The sequence below is a fragment of the Apteryx rowi genome, unplaced genomic scaffold, assembly GCF_003343035.1.
Source record: "Apteryx rowi isolate R43461 unplaced genomic scaffold, aptRow1 scaffold_627, whole genome shotgun sequence".
In the NCBI taxonomy this organism is placed as follows: Eukaryota; Metazoa; Chordata; class Aves; order Apterygiformes; family Apterygidae; genus Apteryx; species Apteryx rowi.
Window position 1 is genome coordinate 448,419 of NW_020450902.1, and position 25,630 is coordinate 474,048.

Consider the following 25,630-nt stretch of genomic DNA (forward strand, 5'->3'; position numbering starts at 1 on the left):
GCCTGGATGCAATCCTGTGCAATGTGCTCTAGGTGACCCTGCTTGAGCAGGGGGGTTGGACTAGATGATCTCCAGAGGTCCCTTCCAACCTCAGCGATTCTGTGATTCTGTGAAACAGCTGTTTATTTGCATCTAAGTCAATTTTCTCATCAACATATAGAAAAGACCTACAAACTCAAAGCCAAGGAGTATCAGTGAAAAAAGGGACGTTACTATTGCCAAATTCTTTCTGTTTATAAACTCAAGCAATTTATTAGTTGCTGTAGTTTTTAGTAAGTGACATAGTCAATATTTGTGAAGAATATGCTTTATACACTACTTTTTTTTAAAATTCATTCTTCTGACAACTTCTTGGTATACTTTTTTATTTTTGCTACTTGAAACTTGAAAGCAGGTTCTCGAAACAAATCTACAGTAATGTGTTTGTTTGTTTGCATTAACCTGAAGCAGCACACACAATCATAACAGAAAAAAGAAGAAAAGGATTTGAAGCTGAGAAGAGAAGAGGATGCAGTTTGCTGTTCAGATTCCCCAAGAAAGAGTTATTGATACACAGGAAGCGGAACATACTGTGTTTTCCTTCTTATCCCTGACGCTTAGGCAAGTTTGATATTTTTTAGCACAACTTTTAAATCTTCACATCTCCAGTGTTGGCCTGCTTTGTATTTCCTTATTTGCAAACAAACTAATATGTTTTGGCAGAAGAAAGGAATAACGTATAACAGGGAAACATAATTATTTGGGGGACAGGAGAGACAATAGTCAAGTGCAGTTTAAGCTTCTCAGATATTTTACTATTCACATCCTACTCATGCCCATGACTTTCATGAGAATTTTAGGAATAAAATGTACCATATCGGGTAAGACCACAGGTCACCTAGCCCACATCCTGCTTCAGACAGTAAGCAGTAGTGCATAGGAAGAGAATAGGATAAAACCCAGAATGTTACTACACGGCCAGCTTCCAGCAATGAGCAACTTAGAGACTTCCTAAAAGAGAGACTGCATCTGGACTGTCCATAATATAACCGTCCTCCATTTGTTGTTTTGGTTGCCAGAACATTTTGCAACAATAAGTTTCTACAACTGAAGTATGTACTGTCTGAAAAAAAAATACTTCCTTTTGTTTTAAGTTCAATGTTCTGTCAAAGACTTATTAACATGTATAAATTTGCTTCTAATTTCTTTTCATTAATCCTTCTTCCTGATGTTTCATGCCACTATTTCTCTTTCTTTCCTTAAGAATTTTCTTTCCACTTTGGTTCATATTTGATGCAGCCACTCAAACGTGAACTATCTCCAAACTTTCTTTCAGCAAACCTCTTCTAACTTTTCGTTTTTCCCAAGAAGCTGTCCTAAATTGTCCTCATCAGTTCTGACCTCTGTACCTGCCATTACTGGAACTATTGCAGAGATTGCCTTATACTGAATTAAGAAGTATACATTCATGCTTCAATAATCAATAACATATTTCAGTGCATTCCAAAATAGATACTGAAGATATTTTTCAGCATACACATTTTCAGGATACAAAATATTACATGGGGTTGCTATGATCCATTCTACAGTCTAAATATGCCTGTCTGAATAGTTTACATCTGAAACATGAGATTAAATAAAGGAACCTATACTACAAAATTACCAGACAAAAATGACTGGCTCCAACGTACTACTTCTGCATTTAAAAAAGAGGCCTTTGTCAAAAGGATGAGGAAAAGAATTTTTTCTAATATTGACATGTGACTTTTAAATTCTATTCCAGGCTCTGCCACTATTGTTCATATCCTCTTGGGAAATTTTCTGTGTTTCATTTTAAAAAAGCTAAAGAAAATATTTTTCTATCTCCAGAGAGCTGATCTGAGGATTAAAATAAAGTGCACTGAAATCCTTGCAAAAGATATTATTATGACTGCAAAAGGCAATAACAGCCCAAAATTTCATTACTAGGTCCTAGAAATGGCCCAACTTATCAGCTGAGGGAGACGTTAAAGTATGTTTACCATATTTATTTTGAACTGTATTCATTCTCAATAGAGACCTATCACAGAAGGAGTAAGAGGGAGGGTTGTGATTGTACATACAGCTAAAATATTTTGAAGCTATACAGCTGTAGGTAGGTAATCCATTGTTTTCCTTTAAATGATACTGTGTACTAACAGTCACGCTGTAGAGGATTGCAAACAGCACCTGACGGATCTTTGAGTTTTTAGCTAAAACAAAGACTGAAGAACAGCTTCTCAAAGGAGGCATCATATCCGAGATGCTACAAAATGTTCCTAAGACTTCAGGAAGCTATTCTGCACCTGTGTACTACAGAAACTAACAGAGAAACCAGTGTTGTTGCAATAGCCCTAGTCTAGTCCAGTAGGCTTTTAGAGGAAAAAAGGTGTTTCTTCCTGGCAATCTCATAGCATTGTTCCCCATAATCCAGTACTTAGTGTGAAGTTCTTTTAGAACAGATTATCCCTCCCTTCCCAATGACAGTGACACAGATACCGTGATCCTTCCAAAGGGTCTTGCCCTGTTCATACAGAAACTAATGTCCAATGTGTGGAAGGTAGCTTCTGTGGAAGCAGTATGAGAGTTAGGGAAGACAAGAGATACACCTATTTTTTGGAAAAATGTGAAAGATAGAAATTACCTTGAATAAGAATATAAGGCAAAAGGAGTCCTACAGCAGAAGGATGTGTAAGAGGCATGAGCTATGAGAGTCTGAATCTCACATACTCTTCTCACAAAGGTAATTGTTACTGTCAGAACTGTTTTCATAAATGAGTGTTGCAGTGAGTAAGTGGTCGTACATTCAAAGATCTTGCTTATAAAAGAGGAATAGACTGAGGTTGCACTGAGGAATAGGAACTTTCATGGGGAATGAAACCTTAGACAGATCCTTTAAAAATGTAACCAACATGAGCATTTGAGAGTACAGTATCTTTCTCCTACAGGGTATAGCAAGAAACAGCTACTAGTCAATGAGGTTTCTGGACATTCATTCTGAGGCCTAAATTCAGGCCTCAAAATTGCATTCACAGAATTCACTGCTCTGAGAAAGCAATTATCATTTATGAGTCAGTTGTCAAGGGACAGATCTTCATCATGCATCTCAAATGTCTACCAATAGAGGAAACACTCAGTGACATGGAAAAATCAGAAGGCTGACCTTGAAATAATAAAGTAAAAAGCTTGTCTTATTCTGAATCAAAGACAGTTCCAATATGAAAACACAATCAAGACACAGAAAACCTGTCCTCTAGATTAAGAGCTGCAGAACAATCTCACTTTCAGAGCGAGCAGGCTATTGCTGACAGTCAGCATGCAGAATTTGATTTTTTTTCAATACAGGCTTTCAGTTTTCTTAAATTGAAAATGTTTTCTCAGCCTCTGTTACTATAAAACTTCATAAACTTCATAACTTCATGTTACTATAAAACTTCAAAAAATCATAAAACTATACTATAAAAATCATAAGATTAAAAACATTTCAAAGACAGATAATGAAGGGAGCCAAACAAAGGAAGTCCTCGATATCAAATGAATTTAAAATTATTTTGACATTCAAGAAACTCAAAGATGCAAGTCACAATGAAAATGTTAAATGAAGTAAATGGGAAACAACCTGCTTTACTGGCTTCTTGTGACCATCTACTCATTTGCAGTTAGTGGTTGAAATACATGAAATATATGGCTGGAGTAACTGAATAAAAGCTTGCAGGAAAAAAAAAAAAAAAAAAAAAGCACCCTTTGATACTGGTCTGCCAGTACCTTGGAGAAGAATAGTACCTCGTCCTGCAGCAGTTGCTAGTCATTTGGGGTTCTGTGGTTCATTGGCAGCGGTGAGGTTTTGGGGATTTTTGCTTTGTTTTTTTTAAGATGACATCAACCATTTTGATTTGGGTATGCACACACCTCCCTCATGTAAAACTTGTCTCACATATCATTTCTGTCCCTGCAAAGGTTTGAAAAGGACATTTTTGTTGTTTCAAAACTGTGTTAGCTGAAGATGCTGTAAACGAAGATAGCAAATAGTTCTTAGGAGTTTTCGTGGCTAAAAAAAAAACAACAGGCATTGTCTGATAAATAACTACTTTTTCTTCTACAGATTTGTATCAATGCAAAACTGACCACACGTGAGAAGCAGAATTTCCTCTAGATGATGAAGCAAATGTCAGTGCTTCACAGCAAGTCCATATCTTTGTATTTGGTTTGGTACTATCTTAAACAATACCGCTTGCAATGATTGAGAACAGCCCTTTAGGTAGGTGTACCCTTTTAGATATAGATTTAATCACAGTTTGTATGGAATTCTAACATCTGTGACAGGGTAAATATGATCTTCCATACACCATATAATGGCCCAGCCCAGGGAATGAGAATAAACATACATTAGGTTTTTGCCTTTTTATTTTGCAACCTGTTGTTGGCTTGTGAATCATCCAATCGTAAGTAGGCACAGATACCATTTCTTTGCCGAACTACTGGACTAGACATTTTGTGAAGATGATCAATGTTGCTAAAGCCTTAATACCAGTGTTTCAATAATGACTTGATTTTATGGTGAGACACAACTATTATAGTTTATACAGTTGCCCATGCAGCAGTAACATTTCCAACTAATGCTGGAATAGAGGTAAAAACATTCCTAATGTAAATAAATCTTGAGAGAATAGACTTAAAAAAATTTTAACTTATAATGCTAGCAAATAAACACTTCAAATTTTACAAGAGGCTGAAGAGAGAAGCCAGCAAACATTTACCCTGAAGGTGTAATAGTGTACTTGTGAAGTGCTTTACTTGGAGTTAGCTTAAAAATAAGCTAGTTTGGCTACTAATGGATGCGTAACTACTACTGCTTAGTGTCCCACAGAAGCTACATGCAACCCTAGGTGAAATGCCACTAGTACTAACTGCTGCAGTTCCACCAGATGTGGGCACATTACTTCATCGATTGCAATTGCTGAAAGACATGGAAGTCTCTTCGCTCCCTGCTCCTGTTGCTTTGCTTGCTTTGTCTTGGCTCTAATGTTTGCTGGATCTCCACAAGAGACAATTTAACACTTTTAATGTATTACCATGAGAACAGTCTGTCAGAGCAAAAAAAACAAAAACAAAAAAAAAAACACAAAACAAACAAAAAAACCCTAGATAGTCCTATGTAGTTGTAGTAAGTAAAACAGAGTTACAGAGTGGTCCAGTGAGGAGCAGATGTGGAACAAGGGAAGTAGCATGGATGGGAATGAGAGAAAGAGAAGCAAGACTTTTGCCTTTTGTCTGCAATGGGACATTAAATGGCTCAGTTTAATGTGAAACTGTAGTTTGAATCCACTAATTTAAGATTATTTTGGATTTGTGTATGAGCGCTATAATCACAAATCTGGATTTAGTGCAGACCTACCCAAACTACCTGTCCAAATGCTTTTTCTACAATAGTTTTGATTAGAAACCATATTAAATACCCTGGAAGGAAAAAAATAAAGATCACCATTATATAAAACAAAAAATATAACAAGTAATGTTCTCAAAGTCAGGTCTTCGGAATAGTTGACCTTTTAAACAGAAAGCACAGTTGAATATTTTCTTTTGTTTGTATACAGTATATAATTTTCACAATTCTTTCCTGAATGGAGCAACACTTCCTTTCTGATGATGATTAAAATCTCCCAGGAGCATCCAGAAATTGAAACTTAATTTGTTTGCATTCACCAAGTACAACCTTGAAAAGATAATTTGTCATTTCTTGTTTTAGAAAATTATGTTGATATGTTTATGGGCATGGCTGCTACATAAAAATTATTGTATGGCATATATAAATGACACAGCAGGAAATTGAATGCCACATTCTTCAGTAAGTTCTGTGTCTTAATATCTTATTTTGTGGATGTTTTATTATCCTAACCATATTTATACACATCAGCAAATTTCCTTTTGGCTACATCTGAAAGAAAGCTGCTTATCTTAAACCCCCCCAAAATATACCAGAACTGATCTTGGAGCTAACAGCTAAGGATGTGTCTGAGATAATGGGTATCAAGTTTTGTGAAGCAACTAATATAGCTCATTTGAATTGCAGTAAGCAGGCAAATTGAAGATGACTATCATAGTACAGCACAGCTTTTCTAGCTGTAGGCACTTGTTACTTGAGATGAGTAACTTCTTCAGAGCTTAGAAATGTACTTTTTAATTGGGCTGTTTGAAGATCAGAGGAAAACATTCCATTTGCAACATTCTCAGCAAAGGACAGCAGGTACCACAGGAAGCTGAAAGGTACTGGACCTGACATTGTTTTTCCCTACCAATCTCAGAAAAAAAAATGTGTGTTCTAGCAGCTCGCACATTTTAATAAACTGTCAGGAGAGTAAAGTACACAAAAAAAAGTTTTAGCTCTGTAGGATTCAGTCCTACAGAGGACTTATCACAGGTAAGCTTTTAATTCTACTAGGTGGCCCTATGTATCACTAAGACCCAGCTTCTAAAAAACACTTATGTCAACCAGACACATACATACATGCATTTGGGGGAATCAACACTTCAGGGAATCTGACATCCTGATTAAAGATTGGAGGTCAGTGTGTTACATCAGCAAAACAGAGAACTTCCCAAAATTTCCAGAAGTTCCCTCTTCATAATTAGATAGCTATTAGAATTGAAAGTATAATGAAGCTAGCAGTTATATAACATCCTATATCCCAGATGAGATTTAGAAAAAGATGCAAGAAGCTATAAACTGGCAATTATGGAGAAGCTCATAATAGTAACATTATTCCTAATTTTCTCAGCTGTAGTTTGGCTTTGAGTTTCTCCTTTGATGGGACAATCCTGTTGTTGCACTGTCACATGGTTACTGACGATATACTAATGAGATTTACCAGCTATGGTAGTCAAGATTTTAACTTTCAGTGACTGGTGACATTTCACTTATACCTAAAATGCTATTTTAAAATTTCTGTTATCTAAATGCAGTAACTTATTATTTCCTCCTGTAATCACATGCAAAAAATCAACAGCATAACAATTTTAGGAAAATTCTCAAAAACATTTAATATATAAAAACTTAAGAAACAAATCTTCTATCCTGTAAAAAAAAAAAAAAAAGAGAGAGAGAGAGAGAGAGAGAATTCTAAGGGCAGCATGTTCTTAAAGTTAGCAAGTTGCTTTTCATGCATAAGGGATATAAACATAAATTGAACTTTTTCCCCAATCTAACAAACTTTGAATAGCAATATTGCAGCATCAACATTTTATTCTTGTGGAGTATGTAATTTTCTACTGATGCTTGGCTTTTTATTTCTGATCATTCTGAGAAACTGATCACCAAAAAGCCACATTTACACAGTTGTTTATACTGAATAAAAAGGTAAAAGTCTCATCAATAGAATGGAGATTACATGGAGAGGTGAGCGGTTCTGAGCAGTATAATATGCATATATTGTAAAATTGTTGCACACAGGCATTGGAAATTTTATTTGAAGATTTACAAGAGCTGTGAAATAGCTATGTTTATAATAAAACCGTTAATCCCATTCTCCCAACACTATAAAATTTGTACAGGTAGAGGCATACAATTAACATTTAGCAAAAAAGTGGCAAACTGAGTCTGTAAGAATCCCACAAAAATGCCACTGTAAATTTGGAGAACATATTGTACATCCCACACACCTAATTCTCATATCTATTTACATCATAGTGATGTGTCATGTTTAGTCTCAGCAAAATGCCAGAAATGCACTAAATACTGCAAAGCTGATAAAACGTTTGATATGTTTGCGTGATAAATGCCTCTTGTAAAAAACGTTTTATAAAGTATATTAACAAACGGACACCCAGAAAATGCTTTTAATAGCTGGGGTGACATCTCCTAGGTTAGGAATTAATTCCCAACACTGTCAGAGAGAGAGAAAGAGAGAGAGAGCAAGAGCAACAGAGAGAGTGACAGAGTGCACGCAGGAGAGCGAAAGAATGGTACCAAGCAAATATGAAGTGTGCTCTACTGGATATGACCTATCTTAAAGGGTATAACTGTCATGGCACATTGGTTACTATGTGCATTGATCCTCTCATGCCATCTGATAAGTCCCTACAGCAAAGTAGTCTCTCAAAAATTTTATTCTGTGATGAAAATTTATACTATTACGTGAGATTTTTATATCCCTTAGCAATCTTAATCAACTGCTAAATTTCCCTTCCCTCTTTTTTTTTTTTTTTGGTTGCAGAATGTCGGTAGTCATGGAAGTAAACCATTCTCTGCTACCAGATGTCGGTGTGGGGGGACGGGCCCGGAGTAACGACGGAGTCTCAATGTGAGTATAATCGTTCTCCCTTTTACAGAGTATATATAGACAGGCAATAAGCATGTGCTAGCGATAGCTATATGATTGGCTTACAGCTTCTGTCCACGTGCATAAAGCGGATATATGATTGGTGCAAGGTTGCTGTCCACGCGGAGGGGTCTGTCGACATTTATGGAACCTAGTTCCGTCTAGACTTGTTTACCAGTTTTGTGAATACCTTCTTTTGTAGTGCTCAAGGCCGCTGCAAGGATCGCTTGCCTTGGCCTACATTCCTTCCCTTACCCTGAGAACGGGATTGCTCATCCCAATCAGATCATGCCCTCTCTCGCTTAACCATTCCTCCACAGCAGAAGACAAAGCACAATGATAGGACATTAAAGCCCCCGAGTCTAAAAATAAAGGTTTAAGCCCTAACCCTAAAATAATGTTTTCCACACTGATTCTATTGTCACAACAATTGGACAATTCACATAAGTTAAAATGATATGCTTAGATCTAGAACCCCCAAAAGGATCAAAGCTCTACTGTGCAGTTTATACTGTGGGCAGTGTAGGTTAATAATGGCTTTTCAGAGAGCCAGTAAGATTTGCATTACAGAGCAGATTAGCTAACTTCAAACCAAACAAGAGAAAGGATCAGAACACAGGGGTGAGATTCATGTGTATCAAGGGGATAGCTGATGAAAGTTCATTAAGGAGGTGCTATGTGTCCATAACTTTTACAGAAGTATATTCCACATTAGGAAATTATTTTCAGCTGAGGATAACTGCTATTTTAAAAAGGGCATTTAAAGATCACATTGCTGTAGGTGTTAAATATTACACAGAACTCTGCTACTTATTGCCCAAACGGTAACTAATTTTGACACCCTATTTTAGAAGCGAGAGCAACAGCTGGGTAGGCAATTTCAGAGCAACTGATCTGTTCCTAAATATTTCTAATAAGGAGTTTATTTTAGACTTGTAATACAAACTTGTATCACAGTTATAAAAAAACCATGGAAAAAATATGGTTCTAATTTTTTTTTTTCCAGAAAACAAGAGAATAAACAAAATGAAGAGTTGGTTTTACCTTACAGAAACTGTTTTCTGCCTCTTACTCAAAAGTCCTTATCTTTTTCTGTGGCTTCTATAATTTCCTTTCCTTTTGTCTAGTATAACTTCATATTTCTATAACATTACATTTTTGCTGTCAGCATACTTATTTCAAAAGATATTTAACTCAACATAAGAAGCAGATTTTTTTGTGTGACAATCTACCAATTAACAGTGAAAACAGAATGCTAATCATCACGGACAACTTTCAGTTCCAAAGTTATCTTTGAAACTGATCATGCTATATTTATCTCACTATATCAGGTTTTCTAGCCATATTCTTTACACACAATATAATGTCACAGTGCAACACATCCCTATTCTTCTCCTATTAACATTTGGCCCTTAAAGTTCACTTTTTCCAATGGACTAACCTTATCAATTATTGAGATTTTTCCATTGAATAAGAGCTTCTATTTATCTTGTAAATGTCTGTCTCAACTGCCTTTATGCGTATTTTGTACAGTARGAAACTGGTAAACTTAGGCTGAAGGACAACAGTATTGGAACCTCTTTTGGGATAGCATCTGTTTTTGCTGAATCTTGTTTGCTCTGCTGAGACAGTACAAAGAAGAACTGAAAACAATTTAGTTCCAGAATACAAAGTTCTCTCTCTCTCAGGCCCCAGATTAGGAGCAGGGCAGAGGAAAAAGAATAACCTCAGATACGCAACTTCTAGCCAACCTAGAAGACAACAGAACATATACAAGATTTAAGATAAAAGAGAGCTGACCCTATTTTGTCTTGACACAGAGACTTGTAATTGGTGTAGTAACACTGGTGATTCAGATGGAGGAAGAAGCTACACAGCTTCTGATGACCCCACAGTTTTTACACAGCTCATATAAGCACCCTGATTACAGCTGGTACCTGTATCAGTGAATTGACACACAGATTATTGACACTTCTTCCAAACCCAGATGCAACATGACTGGTTCCTGGATCTCTCCAATATTGCAATGATAGTATTCGTGTAAATCATATTATTAGAAGCTAGCAAATTATAACATCCTGTAAATTAGCATATAGCATAAATCAATTTGCATCCTAGATTAATCAACACAAGACAACTTTTAAAAAAAGAAGTTAATTGCAGAAAACTATACAAGATGAGTAGCAGTAAATAAAGTGCTAAACAAATTAAATCATACTTCTTCCATAGAGTACTGTTTAAGGAAATAAGAAATTATAAATTTGTGAACTAAGAATATTTTATATTAACTCTAATTCTTTCATTTATAAACAGGGCATGATAATAACAAGCTAGCACATGAAAAATGCATAATCATATAGTTGAATAACCTTACAGTCATACCATTGATTCTTAATCTGAGAAAGGAGAAATGACTTTTCATCATTAAGAAGTAAAAATACTGTTTTTATTATAATTTATTCTTCTGAAAGTATAATTTCCTTCCATATAACAAGAGTAATCTGTTGATTTCATCAAGACTGCAAAAGAATTATTTTTATTTAATAAAGCCATTTTAGAAATCAGAATACAAAGTGTTTTAAGACCAGACCAAAATAAGAATTCCAGTTGCAGTGTACAGTAAACATACTGAATTTTAAAATACAGCTGTTTTTAAAATAGCCAAAAAGAAATCTTGGAAGCCTTCCAGTGACTATTCTCCCCACAATTAAATATTCTAACATGTCAGAAGTCAGCCTGGAGATGTTATGCTATATATATAAATGTGTGTATATGTATATAAATATATATATGAAACATATGGAAAACAAACGTATAAAACATAGGGAAGGAGAGAATATTTTGACTTTTTTCATTTGAAATATTTTTGTAAAAAGTTATAAACATTAAAAAGCTTAAAGGTTAGATTTTAATCCTGTTCTGTTGCTTGCTTTGCAGCGGCGTTTCACTCTAATCCACACAAACTCCACAGTACAACGTCATTAAACCCATCTTTGTGCGTGAATCTCATTGTGCAAGAATGAAGTATTAATATTTCTCCGGCTCTTAAGTAGAATGAGTATGCACATAGTAGAATATTTGCATTGCACTCTTACTTAAGAAGCTACCTCAATAATAAAACAAAGCCCAACATGCTTATAATCCCTTTAGTGCTCTTGAAAAGCATCAGCTCAACAGCCCTGGAGAAGAAAGGCCCTTCTTTGTCCAAAACAGGAATGACACAAAACTAGGCAATGCAATTACACAGCTCATGCCTGGACTGAAGCAAAAGTTCAGCATCCATAACAGTAAGGTTTTTGTTACCTTAAATAGGCTCCTGGTAAAAACAGTAATCAATAATGTTCATTAAGAAATGAATAGGGAAACTGTGGATCAACAAACAGCTGCAAGATCGTGACAGAACCCACTTCCTCACCTTAGCCTGATCTGGGTATGAGTTAAGTGACTCTGAAAGGCAAAAGCCTTTATTAGCCTTGACAGTGTGAGTTATATAATTTCTTTTTTAAACCAATTTCTCCACCTTGATAAATTGTAAAACAATGAAAAAGATTCTTTTTCTAGAGCAGGGATTATCTTCACCCTTTTGTATGTGTTTATGTATATGTATCCACTAATAAAACATTATTATTGCTATCTCCACCACATCACTCCTGGGATTCTACGCACACACTCCCTGAAGTACCTTTAGTTGTGTTCAACAATTCGAAACTGCAGGACACAGACCTAAATGAAACTACTCAGTTTAATGCAACTAAATGCCTGTGTTGATTGACAGCATTAGACTGATATACAAATTCAGTAACAGAGTTCATATTTTCTGAAATAAATTCTTACCTACATTTTTCCCTGTAAACTGAGCATTAAGTTTGCTTCATTGCTCTGTAAGCAAAAAGAATAAAATTAGCATTCTAAACAATCTCCAAACAGAAGAAATTAATATGGAACATGATTCTAAAAAGGTAATAAAGACAGACACAAGCTAACTCTTTAAACTGATAATCTGACTTTTCAGCACGGATTAAATCTTTATGAATGCCTCAAAAGAAAAAGAAAATTGACCTAAGAGAACAAGCAAACTTCAGAATAATGATTCTTTCCTATTGAATTCAATCCTAGCTAAGCAGCATAGTCTTCGGATATTAATTTTCACCTTTACTTCAGATATCTCATCACTAACCTGTGCTAAAAATTATAAGCTTACTTTTACTGACACTATCTCAGGAGTGAAGTATTTTGAGGGAGGATGTTTCCACTGTAGACCACTGGAAACCTTTGCTGCTAGAGCTAAAAGCCACCACAGTGCCTCCCCCAAGAAGTGAAGCAAGATTCAGCTTTCCTGTTATTTGCAAACTGTATGGTTGACCGTCCATGATACTGGCTCCTTGGCATTGTCTTGCCACAAAATAGAGCTAAGAGAAATATTCTAAACCCAACTTTCTTGAGAAGCAGTATTTCTTAATTAGGTAAAGGGAGCCCAAAGACTGCACTGAAGAATGTCTTTGAAAGCCAGGATAACAATAACCATATAAAGTTCTACTACTCTTCACAGCATACCTTACTGCTGTAGGACAAACGCTTGTGCAGAAAAGAAATTTTTTATTATATTTTTAAAACAATAACTTCTTCAATTTCTGATTCTGAAATTATAAAAATACTTTGGCAAGTTTATAATCCTTCCATTATACTTGAGATTGTGCTGAATTAACTCTGTCATTTGAACTGCTCTCTAATGAAAAAATATGCTCCAGAGATTTTAACTACATTGCATTCAAATAATTTTCATTAGAATTTTGCATTTGAGGTAGTAAATTGCAAGAAATTACATATTTTTGGGTTATTTCACTTTACAAATGTACACCATTTTTTCAGATAATGATATTTTTAGAGCTTGAGAACAATCAAGAAACTAATGCTTTATGGGCACGTCATCAGTAATTAAAATTAGAAAGATAAGCTTTTTATTCAGGCAGCTGAAGTATGTACGAAGTACATATGTTGACGTATGAAATGCAGTCTTTAAAAGAGCTAGTTTTCTTGGTTTTATAGTGTTTCTTTCTCTAGTGGTAGATATCTCAGTTTACCACCTATACTAAAAATAAATACCTTACTTAAAAGTGTTAAAAGTGTGAAACAATAATTAACATGATGAATAATTTTTACAATTAAATGCTTTCTGTTAAACAGAGATTGACAAACAGGCAGTATATGATGTTGCCCAAAGCTCAGATATGTACATGCTGGACTGCAATATGAATGGCTGAATTAAAAAATATATATATATTTCCTAATAAAAAGATGGTCTAGAGCTTAAGAAATTAGACTGAGAAATAGGAGACCTGGCTTTATCCTTAGTTCTCCTTTAGTTTTCTTACATAACCAGGAGCAAGCACATTATCTCTAAGACTCAAATATTGTGTCTCTACAGCAAGAAAACAGTATCTTATAGCAACAATGTTTAACAACAGTGTTTAATAACCAGCAACCTTTATTACATAGGCAAAAGTATGCAAATCATGCACAAGGCTATCAAATTACCCTAAAGATATAACTGATCCAGACAAGAAAAATACTGCTACTCTCTTTTTCCTCAATAAAGAACAAAAGATTCAAATATATGCGCCCATTTTTACAAGGGGATTTATATTTAATGAATTACAAAGAGAAACTGGTTATTTCAAAAAACACTTTATAGCTTATTGTTCAAATCTCTGATACTGTATGAACTATAGAATTAATCTGCTTGCCTTGCTTGGCTCCAAAGGCAACATCTTAAAATTGTTTTTAATTATAAAATCTGTATTTTTAAAACTTAAAAGTACCATTCACAATTCCCATATTATAAAATATAACCAAGGAGATTCAGCCAAAAACAGTAAAGGAAATAGAAGCTGAATTTTAGGGACGGGAGGTTGTTACCTTGAAGATGCTGATTACAGTGATACATTCATTAAATTGATTAGAAACTAGCAATTTGTCATATTTAAACCACTGGAAGGAAAACAAGGCAAACCAATTAAGCAAGCTATTAGCTAATTTAATCTTTATATAGGAAAAACAACAGCTTTTCTTTTTTTTTTCCAAGGAATCATTTATAATCCCTATTCTTTAATTGGAACAATTTTGTTTGTATAGTTGACATTAAGAGAAGGCTTTACTGTAGCTGAAGCTCTTCTCAAAGAGAGAAATTTTTTGATAAGAGAAAATATCACTGAAACATCAATTCTCGAACTACATAATATTATTAAAGCTTTCAGAAGAGAGGTTTTAAATAGCATGTTAGCTGACAGGATATAAAAGCTGTTGAACCTATCAATGAATTACACCGAAATACATATTCTAACACAGCCTGACAAATCCTAAACAAAAATATAACTTTAGATCTAATTTAAAAGATATTTATATAACGTTGCAGCATGCAAGATTTAATTTTTTTTTTGTTTCTAGAGCTTTCTTCTTATATTAAATATGCTAGATGGTGAGTAATTTTATTTCTGCTCAAATTTGCAACATGTTTTGTCTGTCTTTTAGGTGAAAGTGACTTTGACTACAGCATTAGGTGGGAGGATCATAGATCCCTTGGTTCAATTTCATTTCCTGTAAGGCAGTGTATTATTTAATTAAACAGGCATGTTATCATAAATTAAAGAGTTTCCTGGGAAGCATATTTCTACTTAATTAAGACTGAGTGAAAGATAGCATGTTTCTATTACATACATTTCAGGAAAATATTGAATTCAAGATACTAGTTTGAAAGTGCCTGCAACTTTTTAACTGCTGTAAATCAGTGATACTTGTCATATCATTTATTCAGTATGGAAATACTATATAAACTGAAAGCCTGATAAAGCCTTTCAGACTAAATCTGGAAGTTCTGATAAAGTTGTACAACTGCTTACAAGCTTTTTGTTATGATGTAGTGTTAAAGCACTGTTATTGTATCACTATGATGATATACACCCCAATGTACAGACTCCTATGCCATCATCTCAACAGCTGTAAAAAAAAAAAAAAAAAAAGGAAAGAAAGAAAGAAAGAAAAAAAAGGAAAATCAATAGTTCTTAGAACTCCAGCTCTTTAGCTTGGTTTAAAGAAAAAAGTCATAATTCGCAACAAGAAAAAAGATTTAGTAATAGATTCTATGTAGTTACTATACATTAAATTTCCATCCCCATTTGTGTAGTTATGCCAAGAAGTAAAACTAATAATTTTAGCCTCTTGGTATTAATGTGCACTACAAACTCAGCAATTTAGTATTAAAAGGATGCATCTTTCTAAACCATAAATCTGTACACAAGTTTCAGATAAGTATTTAAAGTATGTGATTGAGAAAGTAGAAGTCTTAAAATAATCTCAGCTACAATTTGACCCCATCTCTTACCTTCAGTTTTTCACAATGGCAGCCATATTTTTATGATTGCATAAAAACATAATGGCAAACAAAAACAGTTGCATAAAATATTAGATAATTTGAGCAATGCATCACCAGACTGTTATTTCCAGCCTTCCAATACAAAAAAACCCCACAGGATAAGAATTCCAAATCATTTGGACTTATTTCCATTCCTCTAAGACTCTGAATGCAAGTTCATTTTGGCAAAGTTTAAAATAACTTAGAAGTCCTCCCTCCTCCTTCCCCCATCACATTTAAAAAAAAAAAAATTCATTTAAAGGGCAAGAACACTATTAAGAAGAAATTATTTGAATAGTAATTATACTACAACTTCATGTATTTTTAAGTTCATCATTAAAAATATATATTATGGAGAGTTTCTCTGAAAGCCTTCAGATTCCTTTTTGCATGCTTAAAAAGACTTTTCCTTACTTCATGGTCCCATTCACTATTCAGTTATGTAGGACCTTAAAATACCTTCTGATATTCCCTCTGCCACAGATTGCATTGTCATATAAGGATAATAAAAGGTAATATATGAAAAAATAAAACAAATGAGAAAGAAGGAAACAAGGTTGAAATGGCAAAACAAGGCTAAAAGTTATATTCAAAATAGTGTATGTGCTTCACTATTAAACGTATTTCATAAAAAGAAAAAAAGGAAGTTAAAAAAACCTTTGCTTTGACAAAATTTTATCTACATTTTGAGTCTACCTTAACATAACAATCTCTTTGAATCTTTATTTTCCACAGCAGAAAAATCATCCTGACTGAACCTATCTACAAAAAATCCCACAGATTAAAATAAATGGATGCCTTGCTTCAGAGATCTTCTTACCAAAACCACTTCTTGCCTATCTTTGTAAAATATACTCTACTTGATCTTCACAAATGATTGAACTAGTAGCTAATGATATGGTTAACCAGAGAAGATGATGCCATCACTCCAAGCAACGAGAAATCTAAGAGTCTCTTCTGAAATTGTTTTGTTTCCTCAAATCTAAGACAATGCACAGAAATTTCTTTCCTTCTGACTCTTGACTACAGTGAATATAATTAAAATGAGAACAGAGTGGATGATAAACTTAATGCAAAAAGCACAACACCACAAACTTGCCTGGTATAGTTTTGCGCATGTGAAAGATGGATCTAACATAAATCTACCCTAGCTTAGGACTGGAATCATTACCATTCACAAGGCCTTACTTAGTAGTATAATTTATATCAGAGCAATTCTAAAAAACTAACAATGTAAGTGTGACTATAGAGTGTGGACGTTGAGAGGTTGTACAGAATATGGTCTGAATCACCTGGGATATTATCTCAAATATGTAAAATAATATCCTGCAAACACTGTTTTTACATAAATTGCATTGGTGTAAGCTCTGCACAGTAGAACAATGCACTTGCTCTTCTTACATCACTATAGCTTTACCAGCACGGATTTATAAAAAAATGGAATGGACAAGGTCTTGCTGAACACATAAGATCTTATTTTGCTAATATAACATGTCTTTATTGACCATCCATGTCTTTTCTGAAGTAGCAATATATTAACTTGAAATAAAAGAACCATTAGAAATACAAGAACCATGGCTAACTTCTAAACACTTCAACAGATTCCTCCCAAAAATTTCAGATGTTCAGGTATCTCTTTATATAAAGTTTTCTCTCTGTAGTCATTCTCACAGCGTAAATGAGCCTTAATGTAACATACAAATAACGTCCGTATAAAAGATACACATTTATTTAAGCATGTAATATTTGTTACCCAAAACCACATACTCTTAACACCTTAAATTAAAAAATTATGCCAAAATTACATTACTCATAACATTTTAAAGGGATTTAAGCAATAACAAAAAGAGTGCTGCAGCTTAATTTTTTTTTTAATTCACTACTTTATGTATACAGAGTTAGTTGTCTTCAGAACTAATTTTGAGATTACAAATACTCTGGCACACAGACAAATGTGGCTAAAGCAAGTAAAATCCCACTAATGCAGAGATGGAAAGATTAAGAAAGGACACAGAGGTAAATAAGGCCAGGGCCTGAGCTCAGTCAATGTTATTCATTTACTTAATATATTATTTTTAAAAGAAACGTGATATGCTCCAAGATAATACCTCCTGAGCTGCTGAAAACCATCCTTCCGAGCTAAGACTAGCAAACACATTGTGAAAAACATTCCTAATCAGAAACTAAAAATTCAGACATACACCAAAGAGAAAATAAACTACTATTGTTTATGCAGGAGGTATAGTTTGATTACAGAATTTAAAAGGAATGAAAATGGCAAAAGATTTAAGGGGTTTGGGTAGCAATGGAAACTTTTTCCTCATGAAAAATAAAAAGGAAATTGTGTTTTCTTAACTTTTAAGTTTTCCAGGGTAAACACTGTGAGATCTAACACAAGGTGTCAAAAGGTTACTGAAAGATTACTGAAAGATTCTGAAAACCTTTTATTTTGGGTAAAACACTCAGCTATTGCATTTTCAAGAAGTGCTCCAACTTATTTTTTAATACTCATATATTTGTGCCTCAATTACCTCTTGTGAAAATGGGTTTCATCCTAGTTTAAATACTGCATTAAAAATTATTTTTAGCAGTTTAATTTTGTTACTTTTAAAATTTCACCATATGTCACACAGTTAAAAGAGGGAGATCAAAATTCCCTAGCCTACCACTTGATCTTTTACTATGTAATCATGCCTCTGTAGCCCTTCCCCCTCAGCTACAGAATGCCAATCCTTTCAGTTCCTGTTCATATAAAAAGTTTTCCATGTCACAACTTTGCTTTCAGTGTCTTTACTGAAGCCTCCCATCATCGATCTCCTTTTTGAAACAGATTAAGCAGAGAAATTCAGGTTGATTGATACACTGTTGGGCCTGCAGAAATTAGCTTTGCCTCCCTATTTCCCTATTTTCTTGTAGAACTTCCCATGACTTTAGGCAAGTCATTTTGTCCCTATGTCTCAGTTCCACATAAACATATGTGGAACTGAGACATAGGGAACATAAGGGAACATAAAACAAACAATAATTCTCTACCTCACACTGGCATTTTAAGCATGACAGAATATTCATACACTAAAGGACTAAAAGGGAAAACTCAGAGCCAAGCAGACAGTTCTGGGTACAGTATCCAAGATTATCATTGCAGCAAAACTAAATTCAAATTTTCAAGCACAGTGCCGAAGTGAGTGAATCCAACCACTGAATCCTATGCTTTCATGGTTTTGGTACTCAATTAAATTACCACATTGCAACAAAATGCATCAAAACCTAGAAAAAACCTCTATATAAAGCACATGCTGTAATTTTATTCTGAATCATATTGACAACATTAAGAAAAGAAGTATTCTTCCTTAGTTTATGTAATTTTACACTTACAAAATTATGGCAAGCTTCTCGACTAAATTTTCCAAGAATGTTACTGTTCTACTTTTGTTCGAGACACAGAGCTGATGTTTTCTGTTGACTAAACTAACCAGTAACTAAACCATAACTAAGTCTGTATGACCTGTGGGTACCACCAGGATCAAATATCGACTTTCATTGATTTGTGTGTTATTTATATGTCTGCGCTTTTCAGACTACCCAAACTAGTAAGATCAAAGCACATGAGAGAAGTCTGGCCCAGGTCTTGGGGGCAATTCAGGAAGACAGTATTTTTGCTACCTAAAAACATTTCTCTATAATAAGATCCTTATGATTTGAACTAATTTTGAAACAAATCTGTAAGCCTACCTCACTATGCTCAGTGACCCCAGAAGGGAAATGACCAAGAAGCTTAGTAAGAAATTGGAATTTATAGCTTCTATTTCCTCAGACCTTGCCCACTTTGTCAAAATATTGAATACTTAGTGCAATGCTATTAAAATAAACTTGAAATGGTATTTACCTAAGAAATTACTTCATGAAATATCAGACTGGGTGAGATGCCAGATAAAGAACTTGTTAAGTAGTGAAGTGCCATCCATGCAAACAATGAAGGTACAAACCTTCAAAACCTGAAACCAGTACCAATGCCCTCTTCAGTTCTGAGGTATTTAAAAATATTGCCAGTTTTCTGATTTTCTCACCTCTCCAGGACACTATGATCATCAAGAAGGGAAGACAACTGTAGCCAATCTCAAGACAGCACCAGAGAACTATGGAACTTCTGTTACTTTGCAAACAGTCCTGAGACACTATACTACATTACAGTATTTTCCTTAATTTCCTATTCTCTCATTCACGAATCTTTACATCAGCTTACTTATATTTGTCAATATTATGCTATTTAAACAGCCAGTTTACACCCCAAAGATGCGACTGTGATGACACTAACACTTCTGTAGAAATTAATAAGGAGAAGCAAAAAACCTACAATCAAGAAAGTTCCTAGATATTTACAAATGAGTTGGCGATGAACGGAAAAGACAAAAGACCATGTAGTTAGAGTTTTAACAGATGTATTAAAGATGATAAAGTTTCCTGACACATGGCTAATGGTTCTTCGATAAGGCAGTTTATCTTTAAATATTCATCCTACCTATTTCTGGTATGTCCACCATAAGTCTTTTTATTCTTTCCCACAAAAACAAACATGAAGAAACTGTAAGATCCTTAAGAGGGAAATCAGCATACTAATTTTGAGTGTAATTTCTCTCTTGTTTTTATAATTTCAGTTCTCTGTGAATTTAAATTCATGAACTATTTTTAGACTGTGGTATACATTCAGAAAAACATTTCATGTTACACCTTTGGTGGACACAGACACCCACATCCATGAGTGTATTTCCCTTTCTTATAAACTTTTCCATCTAAAATCTGCATCATTCTAAATGCAGCAGAAAATATTTTCATTCATTTGCACCAAAGTTGACTGAACCAGCAATGCAGTCAACTATGCTTTGATGTTTAAAAACAAAAGTGTGGAGGGGCCACCTCCACAAAGCAAAATAATTTGCTTTATTCCTGCATCTGGGCTTTACCCATGATGTCATTATTCAGTGTCTTTCTATTCTGGAAAAGGTACCTTTTTAATTTTTTGTCTTAAAGTAATAAAAGCCAACCACCACTCTATCTCCTTAATTTGAATTTTCTAACATTTCATTACACTGCCTTCTCCTTTTGGCTTAAGATCTTTTCTATGTTATTTAGTTTTGGAATTTTTTGTTTTTTCCTTTGGGAAACTAACTTTTCTAAGCTGTTAGATATTTATCTATAAATACTCTTGAACGCTTTCTTATTTCCCTTTAAACAGAACAACCAAAACGATTACCCATTATCATTAATATTAAAATCAGAAATTAAAGAATTCAATAAAAAAACAGAAATTAAACTTTTTTAAATTAAATTTAAGAATCTTTTAGGAATACTTTTAAGTGAAGATTGCAAGGGGATTGTTTTGGAAAAAAATCTATCAGTAGCAGTCATAGCTAGTTAGTTCATCTGAACATTCCTCAGTTTAGACTCAATTAGCAGTTTTGGGGTGATCAAACCTTTTTAATTGGACCAAAGTAACCACAGGAGGGGCAATGCCTTGGAAGAATGACTAGTAGGAGATGTAACTATAGAAACATCTATGGCTACTTATAACTGAAGCCTTTGACTGTTGTTCCAAGTACTTCAGCTGATGTTCCTGGTTCCTATCTTTTATCTGAGGTTGTTGTCCTTCAGCTGCTATCTTCATGCCCCGTGTGTCTCTGGATCATCAGCAAGGGCATGTATGCTGGCCCCAGGCCTTAAACACATACACTGGCCTGGGCTGTCTGCATCCTGTCATCTTTTTATAAGTCCTATTTCTCATCCTTTATTTAGGGGAATTTTAAAGTGTATTTACTTTTTTCTGTTATACAGAAAATTAACAGATATGCAACTGTATTAAAAAAGCATTACTTTCTTTTATCTCCCTTAATGAGCATCTACCTACAGAAGCAGACAGAAGAAAACATCATTTACTTAGAATTACAAAAACTGTAACATGTCAGGTAACCAATGTAACCACACATATTTGTAGGGAACACAGGAATGTCCATTATGAATAGATGGCACAAGATTACTTCTTTTTTTCCCTGCTCAGTGAAAACCAGTACTTTTCACCACACTGTTATATAAGTAACTATTTTCAGTTTAATATTTTTTTCATGGTAACTCTGCAGACAGTTTAAAATTAAAATCCATGCTATGAAACTTTGACAAAGCCTTAACCAAAGCAGGTACTATAGAATTAAAAATTTAATCTGATTTGTGTTGTTTCCAGTGCACTTAAATTAAAAATGGCAACTAAGGCCTTAGAGAGATAATCTTAGCAGATAGTTATTCAAAGAACACTAAAACACTATTAATATTATAACATGGTCTTGGCTCTATCATTTTAAACAAATGAAGGATAAAAATAGAAACATTCAAGCTTAAAGGATCAAAGCATATTCTCTTTCAAAGTTCTATATTCAAAAGTGCAGTTAGAAAATCTTGATAGGATCTTACTGTTCTTGTAAAGAAAATAATCTGCCTTGTTCTACAAAGCATTTACAATAACTTTTTGTTATTGTTAATTGTTACTGCTATCATTATTCTGTTATTAATTGCTTTATTTTTGTTAATGTTTCACAAAAGATTTTTTCAATAATAATAAAAAAAGTCAGACACCAGAAGTTGTGACTAAATTTATTTCAAAGTTTAGTCTGATCTGGTCTGAGTCTACATCAATCTAAATACAAAATGACTATTACCAAAATGCTTAAAAAATAGTAATTATCCTGTTTGATAAAATGAGCGGCCCATTGTTACCAGTATTGAGCCTTGAACGGTGACCGGAACAAAGTTTGTATGGAAAGCGCAAAAAGAGAAAATCCAATAGGTGACAATTTCTTCTGAAACTGAGGCAACCGAAAGATATTGCCATGACAGTGAGAAGTGTAAACATATTACATAAAGTCTAACACATTACATAAAAAGATTCAAAAGAGGTGACATGTCAGCCATATTTATAGGCTACACCAGCCCATAAAGCACGTCAATACTTCTCAAGGTTTACCTACAAGCCAAACTTTCAGTAGAAGTACTTAATCTCTAATCGCTCAGGTTAGCGTCAACCTTTCATAAATGTAAAAATATAGCCTCTCATCATATAGTCTTTCATTTTTTCCAGACTAGGTAGATTCTTCATTTCTGACTCTTTCAGATAAAATTTTGTTAGAGGATCTATTTAAATAAGGCAATTCTGATCCCTGACCCAGTGTCAGTTTGTTCGTTTTCTCACTGATCATTTTCACACAGGCTTCTCTCTGTTTGCACTGTTCCTTTTTCTGAGACCAATAATCACCGTGCTAGCCATCTCTTTCTTTTCTTGGATTACTTTCCTTCTAATTCAGCTTGTCAGATTCCCAGCTATCCACATATTTCTGATGCTTTCAGAAGCTTGCTCTTCTGCTGGTATAGTATCTTTTAGAGAGCAAGTGAGCAAGTGAGCAAGCGAGCACTGGAGAAGTTCAGAATACTAAGAGAACACTGAGAATATTCTCAAAACATTCAGTGCAGGTCTTGAGGTAATTTTAAGTCTTAACACCATGAATGAAGTTCTTCTAATGAGATTCCTTGCTTTCCCTCTTTTCACATGAGAACTTCAGGATCTAGTTCCCTTGGCTAGTGGATGATGTTCAGAATTCTTCCTTAAAGAGAGTTTATAGTTTTTTAAATGTTTTCCTCACCACCTGTTGTTAAACTGTTGGCCTCTTGAACTTTTGTTTAATATGGACAAGATTTCTTCAGGGATTTATCCCTTATGTCACAATACATTGCGAGATAAACTTAGGAAAACTCAATTTCTTAGAAGAACGTTGCAGTGAATCACATTTCAAATACTTCACAGAGTTTCAATCAGACTGCCTCATAAATGATTTACAAGAAGGAGCACAGAGGTGTGTGAATAGACCAACCTGAAGTACGTAATATTTTCCATACAGAGAGAAATAAAATGAGGTCAGATTTTCAGCTTGGAAAAGAGAGATGACAAAATGGGATATGATAAAGGTCTGAAATCATTGATGAAAAGAAGGTGATTAAGAGATGTTACTTACCCATAACTGGTAATGTTTAAGCTGCTTAAGTCACATGTACCTTTTAATAGCAAGGAAATTCATATTTATGCTTTCTATTTGAGAAATTTTTTCTTGTCTTCTCAGAAGAGGGCCTGATCTTCCCTTAACTTACTGCACAGCATACAAAGCAGGATGTGTACTCCCTTATCAAAGGGTAACCTGAGTTATCTCTCAATCTGAAGACTTGTTATCTTCAAGTATCATGAGAAATCTACACAGGCTGCTGACTTACACTTACATTATCTCTGAGGAACAGTCCAAAATTTGAATATTTTATGGAGCTATCCAGTCCTGCTCAAGCCATCTGTTACAGAATTAGATGATTTGGGCAGCCATTTAGCAGATGAAAAAGGAACTCAACACGTCTCAAAATCTAAACATAAATTTTCATTATTCTTAACATCTTCAGCTGTATTATGCTTTTTATTCTACCATTATGTTTTTACACAGTCATATCCCAGGACAGAAAATTACCTCCAATTATTATGGGAATACAGGAGTATGTATTGACAACAGTTAATTCTGGTTTTATCCAGCTTAATCACATGTGGGTCAGTGCACAGCACGTAATATCTGACTAATTTTCCAACCACTTAATAAAAATCCCCTCTTGGAAAGTAAAGTAAACTTCTAAACATCAGAGCAGTAAGTATCTGGAGTGATGTTTCAAAAGAAGTAACGAAGGCAAATAACATACACCTTTGAAGATAAACTTTCACAAACTATGATGGGACTCTTAGAAAGACGGTGACTCAACTTGATAATATGCACGAATTCTTTCTGACCAAGACCAATTTTACACTTCAGTTAACTTTTGATTTAACAAGGATCCTTTCTTACATGGTTTATAACAACCAATATTGATTTATAATACTGAAATACAAAGCTTTTTGAAGACGAAAATAAAGGCACACTGAAAATTGTCTATGTTCTGTTTACGATAATGCTTTGATTTTACTATAAAAATATTCTTTATTGAAATCATGTGCTTAATTAAACTACAAATGATACAGTATAAGTGATCTTGTAAATGTATGAAAAGCAGAATGATGAAGAGTGAAATCTTCCTGTTTTCCTGAGATGCTAGAATAAGGAGCTCCTAATGAAAGATGAAAGCACCCTTCTCTACTACAAGCAAAGTCCATCTCCAAGAAATTGTAAAGTAATAAACTACAAGTACCTGGGCTAATATTCAGAAACAGCTCTTCTCTTGAGGATACTGGGGCCACCCCCACCAGAACTTTATAACCCTCAATAAAATCTGAGTAGTATTTCCCTTTTAGGCTAAGTACGGATGGTGTGGATGCTAGCATACACACCACTGCAGAGCAAGACGTACAGACCTACAGAGGAAGCACACTAGTCTTACGTGGTATTTGTGGTATATATACATAACATGTTGTAATTCATTTTAATTAGCACCAAAGCTTGTATTACTCCTTTTTGCAATACAGAAGAATGGATGAGAGGAAAATTTGCCAAAGTTCTTTGTACATCCAATTTAAGCAAAAGGAAGTAACTGCAAAGGACTTGGGATTGCTTTGGACTTTTAATTTTGACAGATAAAAGTAGCATAAATATAAATCAATGCTGCCTTAAACTCTTCTATAATTTCTGCTTCCAGTTGCAAAATGCCTCAGATAGTACAGTTGAAAAATAATTGCTATGTCCGCTGCCCATGCTGCAAATTCATATGTTATTCAGCCATTGTACTAGGCTGAAATGTAGTTGTTGGCAAAAAAAGGCATATTTAACCAAAGGGAAACAAAAAAATGTTTGTTTTCTTGGTTATCACTAGCAAGTCACCAAATTAGAACTTGCAATTACTAGTCAATAAA

The 25,630-nt window shown here is 34.3% G+C and overlaps 1 protein-coding gene across 1 annotated transcript in view; it reads right to left on the bottom strand.

Annotated features, from left to right (window-relative positions):
- Window positions 1-25,630, bottom strand: part of LOC112974808 (centrosomal protein of 128 kDa-like) — a 119,459-nt gene that overhangs the window by 50,058 nt on the left and 43,771 nt on the right. The window lies entirely within an intron of this gene.